Genomic DNA, 12937 nt, shown 5'->3' with positions numbered 1-12937 from the left:
ATAGAATAAAATTAAGTTCATTCCCACAGAGACTAGTGTATTCAAGAATATGCACTTATGCACCAATGTATGATTATTATTCAATGCTTGAACAAATAACAATTTGGTTGGTTTTATCTAAATTAATTAAATCAAGTCGAATTATAACTAAGAGAATTAAAATCGAATTACTATGGAGAATAAAACATGGGATTCTAACTTCATTATATACTTCCTTCAGAGCTATGCCTTATCGATATGTGATGGTTGATAACTAATCAGATAACACGAAACTGATACACGCTAACTGTCGTTATACGTGTACCATACTGCTACACATCCACAATTAAGATAGAAGGTAAACAGACACCAATTATGCTTAGACCCTATATGTCTATAGAATTTGAAAGCATAACGGTTGAAGAACAAGTTATCTATCAAGATTACATAGGGCGGTGCAAGATGGTTAAAATCACACCACTAATCATGTATTGAATACATAATCCTATGTTCGCATGGCAAGTTCTAAATCAATATATCCACTGTCGCTTCAATAAAGATTAACCCACAACTTAGATGTTAGCTACGCATCTAAGAAGAATAAGCACAACCAATACGAAGAAATCAAACATTCATCACACAAATAATTAAGGCAAATCAACTACTGAAATCCATATATAAATCCGCTAGAATCCCACGATAATGATTAGTTCATAATCGAACTTCTCATCATCATGGGAATAAGAGTAAACATGGTACTGAATAGTCTAAACAATATCAAAAGAGTAAAACAAGAGTTTCGAAACAAATCCGAATGAGCATCCAAAAGTATCGCCTAATTGGAAGAAGACAAAAGAAAACTATGAATCTAGATCTTCTCCGTAGCCGTCACGTGCTCCTTGGAATGTTTTTTAGGTTATTACTTCGGGCTTTTTCTTCCTTGTATATTTTGTATTTAAGTGCCCTAAGTTGACCGGGTCAGCAACTAATCCAAACGGGCTTCAAAAACTGAATTTTCCACCTTCGGGAGAGCTCGGGCGCGCTCCAAGGCTGCCCCCAGGGCGCAGACGCTCCACAAGGCTGCCCCCAGGGCGCAGGCGCGCGCTCCAGGGCGCAGGCGCACTGCCAGGGCTCCCCCAGGGCGCAGGCGCGCGCTCCAGGGCGCAGGCGCGCCACAAGGGCAGACCCCGGGCGCTACCAGGGCGCTTCAGGGCGCAGGCGCGCTGCAGGACGCCCCCAGGGCGCAGCTCAGCCGCTTTAGGGCGCTGGTGATTTTCTTTCTTTTCGCTTCATTTCTCGACTTCCAATCCACCGTATAAGCCTGGAAAAGTCCATCCTCCCTCCATCTAGGTTCTCTACACACATCAACACAAAAACACATCAAAAATACCACATACTTGAGAACGATCCATCAATTTAAGCATAAATGAAGGCTTCCAAGTGGATGTAAAATCCACTTATCACACAGTATGCATTAGAGGTGGCAATATGGTTGCAAAATCATTAAACCAATCCAAACGAAACCAAAATTGTGGATTTGGATCCATTTAAAATCACATTTAGAAAAATAGATTTGGTTTTGTTTCCAGTCTCACATTTCTCACAAATATGGATCTAACTACATTTGGTCTCACTTTTAAGATTACTTATAACTCTCCACATACACTATTATGTTCTTTTTCTTTTCTTTCTTTCTTTTTGCTAGTTACCACACATGCACATCTCATGATTCAAACTCATAACCTTACTTGAAGAAGCCAAGAGCTTGAACCACTACATCAACTTACACACTCACACACACTATTGTTATATTTAGTATTCATTATATTGTCACTTGAGTGTATTAATTTTTCTCATTATATAACACTTATTTTACTTACTAAACTAGTTACCCATAATTCAAACTAAAACCATAACCACATTTATTAATTTATGGTTAATTTGGAAATAATTTTGGTTCATTTGTCCAAACTAAATCCATTTTATAAGAACCAAAACCACATTTTGCCACCTCTAGTATGCATCCATGCTACTGGATCTTGAATCTTGAATTTGAAGGGTATTCATAAAAAAGATATCCAAAAAATTGTTTTGAAAAAGGATATGGACAAATATTTTTCCAAAAAATACATGCAACAAGAGATGGCGGGAGCATATTTGGGAATTAGCAGTCGGCTCTTAGTGAATTGAAATAGATGTTTTGACTAGCTGATTAATATTAATATTTTGACTAGCGGATTGAATTAGCGGTTTCTTTTAAAATTGTTTGGTAAATAGGTGTTTGATTAGCTTTAATTTTATGACACGTACCAAAACCTCTAACCCAAAAAACTCTTCAAATTAACTTTTTAAAAATTATTTATTTGAGCTCAAACCTCTATTTCAATCTGCTAGCTATCAAACATTAATTGTTAACGGAGGAATCTGGTGATAACAAGATTCGAGGAGGGTTGCTGGAATTAGTGGTGGTTGATGACGGTGGACGACGGAGTAGGGGTGTTGATTTTAGGTTTGGCTGAGATCGTTCGGGGAATCAGGGTTTCTCACAAGATCGAAGGAGTATTCGTTTCTTGCAAGGGTTGTGACTCATCCCCAAAACGATGTGCCTACGTACACTATTTATAGGGATCAAGCCAGACGTAGTTCTTGGGGAACAAGTAACCTAATCAGAATAGGTTTCTCATTCCTTGGTTCCGGTTGTGGGCCACCGCGTTAGATCAGACGGATATGGGCTTCTGGAGCCCAGCCTCCTCCGAGGAGCATGGAACTAGGTGGGCTGACCAGCACTAGCCCACGTGGACCTCCTCAGACTCAGCTGTATGGACTAGCCCTCCGTCCTCTCTTAGGGCGAGGCTGATGGTGGGCCTGAGCCCAAGATAAAACAATAATAATTAGGCCTGAGAACCAGGCGTATTTGGTCCTCTCGGCATTGGGCGAGGAAGGTAAGCATTAGGCGAGGATCTCCAATAATGGGCGAGGACCTCCAACAATGGGCGAGGACTCCTTGAAGAATTGGACCGCCAGTCATTGGGCCGCGAGGTCTGACACATGCCTAGGACGAGGGTCCATACCGGGCGAGGACCCGTACTGGGCTAGGACCCTTCTGTTGATCCGGGTCCATCTGTTGCTGGGCCATATAGATGGCAAGGACCATGAAGTGGGCGAGGATGATCCCAGATATTGGGCCTTCCCGTCGATTAAGGCGAGGTTAACGCAATCATCTGCCGAGTTGATATTTGGCCATAATATTAATATTAGCGAATTTAAATAGTCAAACCTCTAAAACGCCCCAAACATCTGATTTCCAAACACGGCCTGTATCATGAAAAATGTTAAGAATTTTAAGAGAAAATTCAAAATTTATATTTGATATGTGAATGCACATATGATAAATTTTTAATAAAAAATGACACGTGTTAACATCCCCTCTCGTAGTTGCAGGGGATAAAGTTTTCGGTTTTCTGGATGATTCTCTAATCTACCTAACTATTTTTGCATCTTCCCTCCCCCAAAACGGAGAACTTATGAGTCCTGAATTCATGCGACAATCTATAGTTATTAGCTCCTACTGATGAGTTCTCAGCATACATGATTGCATTGGAAGTGTTATGTGTTATATCTTATGCTAGCAGCTCCATGTCCGGGAATGATCGCTGCACAAATTATGCTACTCTGAGCTTTTCTGAAGTTGCCCCTGGATTTTATCACGAAGAATGTGGAGGCCATACAATGATACAAGTAATCTTGACTATACAAATGAGAAGGCTGATGCAGAGTATGTGGGATCGAGATACTTGAAAGCCAAACTTGTGCAGAGTGCACAATTTGTTATAAAGAGACTCGAGACTAGGAGTCTTCGTACTTGGGGCTTCGTCAAAGCATGTTTCTACTAGGTTTCAATCTCGGATTTTATCATATTACAAATTCCTTGTATTCTGCTAATGAATTTATGTGGGAGATACTGGTACTGGTGTGCTAAATACAAGATCAGATTATATTTTTGTTGTGCAGATTTAAGATCATTTTATTTGAATATAAATGTTTAAACCGAATGAATATGTGCCGGTATTGTATTTTCAATTTTCAAACAAGATAGTTTCTACTCCATCAAATATGAGTTAAATATGATCCACTAACATTAAATATTATTATTTTAATTATTCAAACAGTCATCATTTAGTCTAAATAAATATAATAATTATATTATAAAAATATAATAATTATAATTAAAACTTATAATTATATGTGTGTGTATATAATTATTAAATATATATATATATATAGGGGAGGGTTCTGGTACAAACTTACAAATTTACAAACTTTTTTTGTTCAACACATATATAACTTGAGTTCAACATTTTTTAAGATATTTTGTTGAACATCGATTAAAATTGTGTTGGAGAAGTACATAAATTAATTTTTCAATGTAAAAACTAAGTTAAACCAATTATATAACAAATATTTATATTTCTAGACCCTACCCAAACCCCAGAGGTATAGTTTAAGCATCTCTATAAATGTATTCAACACAATAATAACTAATGTTCTACACCCAATGTTGAACCCCAGTTAGAAATGTGTTGAATGCACGATTCATCTATGCATTATTTTTAAAATTGTGAAGTTTTTTCAATAATTTTGAACATAAATACTTTCTATAACTAAGGATTAACAAGTTGGGAGAATAAAAAAAATTCAAAAAAAAAAAGTTTGTAAGTTTGTAACTTAAAAAAGTTTTTATTTGATCATATCCCTATATATATATATATATGAAAATAATATGCATTAGTTTATCACGATGAATATATTACATTTAGGATGATTTGAATTTAAGTAAGATATTAAAATTCTATAAAATGATTTCTTTCCCTAACACATTAATCATTTATTAGTCTTAATTTATAGAATTTGAATGTTAATACTTATAAATAACTAAAATGTTTGAAAAAGAAGTAGAAATCGTGAAACAAAAACTAGTATTGTTAACTTTTTACGAATATTTCTTGACTTTTCATGCAAACCGTACAAATAATTATTTCTAATTTATAATTTGAGAAATCAGAAGCCGGTGCCAAACCTCCAGTATATTTTCCGTCGGTAATATTATACTCCCTCCGTCCTGGCCATTTGTATACAAATGGTTGGGACACGGAGATCAAGAAATTGTGTCAGAAATGAGTAAAGTTAGATGAACGGTGAGTATAGTGGTGGGATCCATTTATATTTAATAATAGATTTGAGATAGTGGAGGAAAGTAGTTGGTGTAAATAGACCTGGCAGAATAAGGTTTTGGACCAATTTTGGTTCATTAATATGGATTTGGACTGGTTTATGAACCAAAACAATATGTGAACCATATTATATCAAATATGGTTATAATTTGGTTTGGTTTTATATGGTTATGGATTAAAATATGGATATCCATATTTTTATCAAAATTTTAAAAATTTATATTAATTGCATGTGTTCCTCTCAGTGGTGGTGCGGGGTTTCTAAGATGTTTGGTTGCGAACTTGCGATGCTCCTTGATTTTGACTCTCCTTTCAATAGAATAGCCACAACAATCTCCATCTCCAGATTTATGATTGAGCATTCTAAAATTTAAAATGTCAATGACTCCCAACAAAATTAATACTACTACCAGTCTATCAGTAACATTAATAACAGCAATTCAAAACCATCAGCCAAATGGCCCCTGTCTCCCCCTGTTTTTTCAACCCCTAGCTTACACTTCCTCGTATATGCAATCAGCAAACACCCTCTTACCAGTAAGCAATTGAAGTAAATCCTCCCACAATAACTCCCTATATATACCAACACATTTATCACACACAAAAGACCTCATACATATTCACAATTTCACATTGGCTTCACCCTGATATAAGTAGTTTTACTGCAAACTTGTCATGGCTTCTCTGCTTCTTCTCGTGTCACAACTTTTTGCACACCGAAATGTGGACTCAGAATCCTTGCCTTCCTCTTCTACTCGCTTTACTCTGCAACAGTGGTGGTGTTACTATATCGAACATATATATAAGGGTGCTAACAAATTACATTGTTATGCAGAATGCAGAAAAACAATGCAGAATGCAGAAAAACAATGCAGAATGCAGAAAAACAGAGCAGAAAAACAATGCAGTTTTTATGCAGAATGCAGAAAAACAATGCAGAATGCAGAAAAACAATGCAGAATGCATTTACTTATGCAGAATGCAGAAAAACAATGCAACTATAAACAGAAAAACATAGCAGAAAAACAATGCAGTTTTTATGCAGAATGCAGAAAATAATGCAGAATGCATTTACTTGTGCAGATTCTAAACCCCTATCTGGAAGTTTGAGACTACAATATCTATGCAGAATCCTAAAAGCGTCGAGCTTTTAATGTTTCCAAGGTTTAATATCTATGCCACAGATTTATAGTACCTGGAAAATGTAACCACCTAGTCTGGAGTTTGCAAACGAAGCACAAGCTTCTCAACATCACCAATAGAATCTTCTGAATCACTTTCTTCATCACCAAAAACTACAATAATTACATTAAAACATAAATAGTGTGTGGTATAAACTAAATAATGTTTCAATCCAAATGCCTCTAATAACTTTACCTTTATACCCATACAACCAACCACGGGTGCATAACAAAGCCTCTGCATTATCCGGTGTAATGGAACCACGATACTTGCTAATAATTTGACTTCCGATACTAAAAGAAGACTCGGAAGCAACGGTAGTTATCGGCATGCTCAAAATATCCCGTGCCATAATAGATAAAATGGAGTATTTGCTCTTATTTGATCTCCAAAAAGAAAGCACATCAAGTTTCACTCTAGCATCCATCTTACTTTCTTCCAAATACAAATCAAGTTGAGATTTAGTTTCATTTTGCGAATCATTTTGACAAAAAATTGATTCAAACTCCTACAAAATTAAAACAAAGTTAGCACAAAATAAAAGTACATATACAAGTGTATAAAATGAACACTAAGATCAAAGGCAATGCTTACATCTATATCATCCATTGCTTCATCATGATCTTCATTAATGACTCTTGGACAAGAAGTGACGGATGTAGAAGAAATACTTGATATTCGACAATAATCCAAGTAAAGCTCTTCCATCTTCTTATAGATATGTCTAACTTTTTCAGAATAATTTGTGGGATAGATCTTTCGAAAGACATACTCCACGAACTTTAACTTGTAGCGAGGATCCAATATTACAGCAAATGACAAAATCAAGCTATAATTCTCCCAATACTTCTTAAACTTTTCATTCATTTCAAACGCCGTTTCATATAAAATACTACTCTCATCTTGCAATTCCATGCTAATAAGTGACTGTATCTTGTACACCCCATGAAAATAAAGATTAGAAGTAGGATATTGACTTCCCGAGAATAGAACTGTGATATCATAGAAAGGCTTTAAAAATTGGCAAATTTTATAAATTTTGGCCCATTCTTCATCTGTTAAAGAACCCACATTTTTGTCTACTAATCCATACTGAGATAAAGCAACCTTGTATTGCAAAGCACTTTCAAGCATGACATAAGTAGAATTCCATCTTGTTGAAACATCTTGAGAAAGCTTCTTCTTGCAATTAATTGAAAGTTGACTAACAAACTCTGCCAATTTTATCATCCTTGCTTTTGCTCCTCTAACATATCTTACCATTTCTCTAACTTTACTTACACAATTATCTACCACTTTAAGGCCACTTTGAACAATCAAATTCAAGATGTGTGCACCACAACGCACATGAAAATAATCTCCATCACAAAGCAAGACACCATTCATATTCAAGTGACTTTTCAAAATTTCTACGAAAGAATTATTTGCAGAAGCATTGTCAACAGTTAATGAAAACACTTTTATCTCAATTCCCCACTCTTTAAGTAAACCAATAAATTTTTCTGCTAGTAGTTGTCCTGTATGTGGTGGAGGCATAAATCTTAAATTTAAGATTCTTGACTGCAAATTCCAATTTTCATCCACATAATGTGCAGTAAGAGATAAGTACCCATCCATAGTTGATGAAGACCACAAATCAGATGTAAGACAAATTCTCCCAGATAAAGACTCTAACTCTTGTTTCACTTTTCTCTTTTCTATCCCATAAATATCCATGATATCAGCTTTTATAGTGTTTCTTGAAACATCTTGTACTTTGTGATTTAAATACCTATGCATTTCTCGAATTCCATCATATTCAACAAAACTAAAAGGCAAGTTATGTTGTACTATTGATTTTCCCATTAGATTCCGGTAAACACTTTGCTCAAATGGAACAATTTCAAGTTCATCACCGGGTATAACTTCTCCATGCTTTGACATCATATGCTTTCGCATATTTGAGGTACCATGTTCACTTATATAAACTTGATCACATTTTTTACATCTAGACTTTTGTATTCCATTCTCCACAAACTTATCAAATAATTCCCAAATTATTGATGTAGATTTCTTAAATCTTTTTATAGGTCTACTAGAGGTCGAACTTTGTTCTTCTTCCATTATGACTCTAAATCTACATTAAACCAACAAAAACACGAAAATATAGATAAACACATTAGAATTAGACTACCCAAATAAGAAAAATACATAAACACATAAAAGAATACAATTAAACAAATTCATCAAATACCCAAGTGAAAACAGCCCCTAGAATCGACAACATAAAAAAAGTGAGCACTAAATAAATTACACAAAATAAGAAAATCTGAGTGGCCCAACTAACAAATTCAGCACAAAACAAGTCAGTTTAAGAATGAAAGAGACGATATATGATGATTTCAAAACATATGTATATACACGGCCATGATTACACAACACATGTATACAAGGATCCAGATGAAATTCAAACACACAAACAAAAAAAAGTAAACGAAGATGAATTAAAGATAATTACCTGAACAGAAGAAGCTTTCGAAATAAAGCAAGAGCGATAAAAGTAGGTGTTAATTGCAATTTGGGGAAGGGGGATGAGAGTTCAGTGCGCGCCGAGAGTTTGTAAACAGTGGAGCGTGAATATTCAGTCTGACTAGGTTGAAATATGGGTATCCATATTTGGTCCATATCTTAGTCCATATTTTAGATAAAAACTGTGATTTAAAAACCAACCAGATCCATATAGAATAAGTGATTTTTTGTTGGGCCAGATTTTAATAAATGGTTTGGTTTGGACCGGTTATATGGTTTCGGGCCTGAATTGCCAGGTCTAGGTGTAATGCTCCCTTTGGTCCTTTATATAAGGCACCTTGACTTTTTACACACAATTTGAGAAGCTTTGACCACATATCTAAAATTAATATTTTTAAAATTTTCTTTTTCTGAATAATAATATTTATATTATATTTTTATTCAGAAAAAATTTTAAAAAAAAAAATTGATTTTAAATATGTGGTCAAAGCTTCTAAAAAAATGTGTAAAAAGTCAAAATGTCTTATATTAAGGACCAGAGATAGTAGTGTTTATATTATTATAAAATGGAGATAATTGAAGAAAATAGTTGGTGTAATGATGTTTTATATTATAAAAACTTACTAGTTTTGGACAGTGTTACAGAAATCGGGAATCGGACTTAATCGGTTGAGCTACCGATTCAAGGATTAATCGGAAATCGGGGATTAATCGGAAGGATTAATCGGAGTTAAAATCGGGTTTATTTTAATAATAAAATATTATTTAATATTTAGTTATTATTATATTAGCTATTTAGTAACTAATATATTTACGATATTCATAAACTCTATAATTATTCATATTTAAAGTAATATAGTATTTTAATTTTAATAATTTATCACATATACTTCGATTATGAAATATATATAAGGATTAATCGGATTTCAAAAATCGGATCGGTGGCCGACCTTGCAGAGGATTAATCGGGGATTTATCGGTTAAATCGGGGATTTTTAGAACACTACTTTTGGAATATATACAATTGATCAGAAATCTAGAAAAACTATATACAATTCATTGGGACGGACTACTCAATATTTTCCCGACAACACTTGGTCACTGGTACTTGACCACTGTTAGCAAGAGTCTTGCAACGATAATTCCAAGTCTTTTTATCTTTATGGCTAGAATTTTTTGTCATGTGTTTGGTGTTTCGAATAATATTACTTTTGTGCCTTCATTTCATTATATTGACAGTTTGACACAAACTTTAATATTTTTATAAAATATATTTTAATAATTATATTTCTTTTAAATAAAAATTTAAAGATTAACTTTTTATCTAAAAGAAAAAAATGAAATAATTTATAAAATTATATATTTATAAATATTAACGTACGTGTCATGTACCGTTCCTGATAAATACTCCCTCCGTCTCTAGAAACATTGTCCGTTTGAAATATCGGCATTGTCCATAACACGAGACAAATTAGTAATTTACGTTTAATCTATAACATAAAATATAGTCATTAGTGATGTTGTTGGATTCGTATTTATGAATACTTTAATATGGTGAAGTTTTATTTTTAATACTAATATAAAATTAAAAATATTAATAATCAAAAGTGTGTATTGGCAAATATGATAAAGACAAACGGGAAAAGTATTTAAGTACGGAAGAGTACTACAGTATTGAGTAATAATTGTGCGAGCTTGAGACCAGATCCTGAATTAATTGATTTGTTTTCTAAGGACGCCGATTGATGGTTCTGCACTTCTGCTTGAGCAGGTCATTTCAACACTTACACTTATGTGAAAATTATTGTACTCCACATCTTAAATTTTAGATAAAGCACGAGTGGTCACTGTTCTCGTAATTTACTACTCCCTCCGTCCCCCTGAGTTGTATACATTGGGGGACGGGGACGCGGCACGGACTTTAATGCTCCTGTAGAGTGTAGTTGTGTAATTTATTTTTGAAATTTTCTTTTTCTGAATTAAAGTTTGGATGTTATATTTTTATTCAGAAAAAGAAAATCTCAAAAATAAATTACGGAACTATGTTTTATAAGAGCATTGAAATGCGTGTCGAGCAGTTGAAAAGAAACGTATACAATTAAATGGGACAGAGGGAGTATAAACACGAAAGATTTTAAATCAATATACTTATATAAAGGAGAAGCGAGGGGAGTGTAGGTGGCGCCTCTCAGATAGCTCCGTTCTATTTTTCTAATTTTCCAGGATTTTTGGATGAAAGATATAAAAAAAAATTGTTTCAGATTCATTGATATGGTATATATCTTGGCATAAATTAATCTGATTCTGTTTCAGATTATTTATGGAATATAATAAATTGAAAGTAATTGTTTCAGATTCATTGATATGGTATATATCTTGGCATAAATTAATCTGATTCTGTTTCAGATTATTTATGGAATATAATAAATTGAAAGTATTAGTATGATTTTATTTCAGATTATTTATGGAATATAGTAGCTTGCAAGTTTTTTAATCTGATTCTATTTCAGATTATTTGATTATGGAAAATAGTAGCGCACAAGTTTCTCGGCACCTATAAATACCCTTATAGGTTGTAGGGTTTTGGATCATCTAAACACAACCTACACTGTCTCTCAATATCACAGTTAAGGGTGTGCATTCGGTTCGGTTAACCGAAAATCGAACCGAATAACCAAAATAATTTCGGTTCGGTTAATCGAAATTTATATTTCGGTTCGGTTTTCGGTAGCCAAATTTTCAATTTTCGGTTATCCGGTTTTTTAACCGCGGTTTCATAGAATTTCGGTTTCGGTTAACCGAAACACACCCCTAATTACAATGATATATGTTTGTTGTTGATTCTTTTATAATATTTGTTTTGGTCGTCGAACGTATTTGTTGTTGTTTGCAAGCTTACGGTCTGTTTTATTGATGTCATCAATCAGTATAGTCGTATGCTTTTTATATGCAGGTAGTGGTGTATACTTCTAAGAAGTAGTGTTTCGAAAAGTTAATGACAATGTTAGTCAAGAACAAAACTTTTTAAAAAGAAAAACACAATTAAAATTAAGATTCGTCGTGCTTTAAATCGCTAATTACATGTAGAAACTTATTATCATTTTTTCACATATGAATTATAGTCCAATTTTGCAATTTTAAAAATTAATATTGGTATTGCATCGAGATGTTTATAATATAAAATTTATTTTATTTTATAAATATTAATTTTGAATCATTAATATAATTTTTATAAGTCGCCGCAAATTGATTTTATTCCATAAATATTAATTTTGAATCATTAATGTAATTTTTATAGGCCGCCGCAACGCGCGGATTCTCAACTAGTATACTTATATAAAGGAGAAGCGAGGGGCGTGTAGGTGGCGCCTCTAACATCGCTCCGTTCTATTTTTCTAATTTTCTAAAATTCTTGGATGAAAAATATCAAAAATTAAAACTATCTTTTTTTAGTTTCATGTATATTAGAAGCAAGTTTCAGAATCTGATTTTGTTTAAGATTATTTATGGAATATAGTAGCTTGAAAGCTTCAATTTGATTTTGTTTCAGATTATTTCAATATACTTATATAAAGGAGAATCGAGGGGCGTGTATGTGGCGACTCTCACATCCCTCCGTTTTATTTTTCTAATTTTTGAAATTTTTGGATGAAAAATATCAAAAATTAGAACTACCTTTTTTAGTTTCATGTATATTAGAAGAAAGTTTCAGAATTTGATTTTGTTTCAGATTATTTATGGAATATGGTAGCTTGAAAGTTTTAATTTGATTTTGTTTCAGATTATTTAATTATGGGAAAGAGTAGCACACAAGTCTCTCTGCGCCTATAAATACCCCTATATAGATTGTAGGGTTTTGGATCATCTAAACACAACCTTCTCTATTTCAATTTCAATCTGATTTTGTTTCAGATTATTTAATTATGGGAAAGATTAGCACACAAGTCTCTCTGCAACTATAAATACCCCTATAGATTGTAGGGTTTTGGATCATATAAACACAACATCCTCTCTTTCAATGCCATAACCCTACCTCT

This window comes from Daucus carota, chromosome 3, assembly GCF_001625215.2.
Source record: "Daucus carota subsp. sativus chromosome 3, DH1 v3.0, whole genome shotgun sequence".
Classification (NCBI taxonomy): Eukaryota; Viridiplantae; Streptophyta; class Magnoliopsida; order Apiales; family Apiaceae; genus Daucus; species Daucus carota.
Note: the sequence above shows the minus strand (reverse complement) of the source record.